Source organism: Mastomys coucha, unplaced genomic scaffold, assembly GCF_008632895.1.
Source record: "Mastomys coucha isolate ucsf_1 unplaced genomic scaffold, UCSF_Mcou_1 pScaffold14, whole genome shotgun sequence".
NCBI lineage: Eukaryota > Metazoa > Chordata > Mammalia > Rodentia > Muridae > Mastomys > Mastomys coucha.
In genome coordinates this window covers 28020735-28022193 of record NW_022196896.1, presented here as the reverse complement: position 1 = coordinate 28022193, position 1459 = coordinate 28020735, and positions in this window count along the sequence as shown.

The window sequence follows — 1459 nt, the reverse complement described above, 5'->3', positions numbered from 1 at the left end:
TTTTTTTTTTTTTTTTTTTTTTTTTTTTTTTTTTGGTTGTTTTCAAGACAGGGTTTCTCTGCATATCTCTGGCTGTCCTGAATCTCACTCTGTAGACCAGGCTGGCCTCGAACTCAGAAATCTGCCTGTCTCTGCCTCCCAAGTGCTGGGATTAAAGGCATGCACCACCACAGCCCAGCCTGTCACGGACTTTTTATAATGAAACAGAACATACACAGAAGTAGAAAGAAATTTGCAGCATTGTCTCCCTCCCTGGGTATTATAAGCCCAACATACATCAATATATGGCCTCTCTTGTCTGTGCTCCACCATTCCTTCACACTGATCTATGTTAAGGCAAATCCCAGAGATCACATCAGTTTGTCTGTAAGCATAGTTATGTGTGGTATGACAATTCAGACATCACCAAACAGCTCCTGGTCTCATAAGATCAGAATGAAGCTGAGAGAACTCTGATACCTCTGATGGCATAGCACATTCTATCACTCCTGTATTTGTGGTGATGCTGATGTAAGTATACCAACTGTGCTGCCAATCAAGTGCAGGAAGGATCGTGTATGTAGCACAGCAGCAGAGCACTTGCTTAGCCTGTGCAAGGCCCTGGGTTTGGTCACCTGCACTGGAGGGAGAAAGGGCAGAAGGGAAGTGGGCAGTCAGGGAGAGAAGGAGGGAGAGAGGGAGGGAGGGAGGGGGGAAAATGGGCAGTCAGGGAGAGACAGAGGGGGGAAGGGAAGTAGATAGTTAGGAAGAGAGGGAGGAAAAGAAGGAGAGAGGGGGGGAAGAGAGACAGCCAAGAAAGGATGGAAAGATAGATAGATACTATCTTGGAGAGATGAGATGGTAAAGGAAGATTTCAAGTTCACAACCTGGCTGGGCTTCTTTGAGAATAATGTCCTGAGGCCAGCCTGGTCTAGAGAGTGAGTTCCAGGACAGCCAGGCCTATACAGAGAAACCCTGTCTCGGAAAAAAACAAGAACAAAAACAAAAAATAAAACAAAAAAAAGCAACAACAACAACAAAAAAGGGGGCTGGAGAGATGGCTCAGCAGTTAAGAGCACTGACTACTCTTCCAGAGGTCCAGAGTTCAATTCCCAGCAACCACATGGTGGTTCACAACTATCTTCAATGGAATCTGATGCCCTCTTCTGATGTGTCTGAAGACAGTGACAGTGTACTTACATAGAACAAATAAATAAATATTAAAAAAAGATATCATAATGAAACCCACTGGTTTGTACAATTAATCAATGCTGAAAGTTAAAACAAACAAGCAATAGGACTCAGTCAGGACAGTTGAGCGCTTAAAGATACATTCCTTAGGTGCCTTCTGATGGATGAATTTGAATCCCAACACTTACAATGTTAAAACCTGTCTCTCTAGTTTCCCTTTAAAGTTGGTAATGCTACTAGCTATTCTGAAGAAATGGAGACAAGAGGATTACAAGTTCAAGGCCAGCCT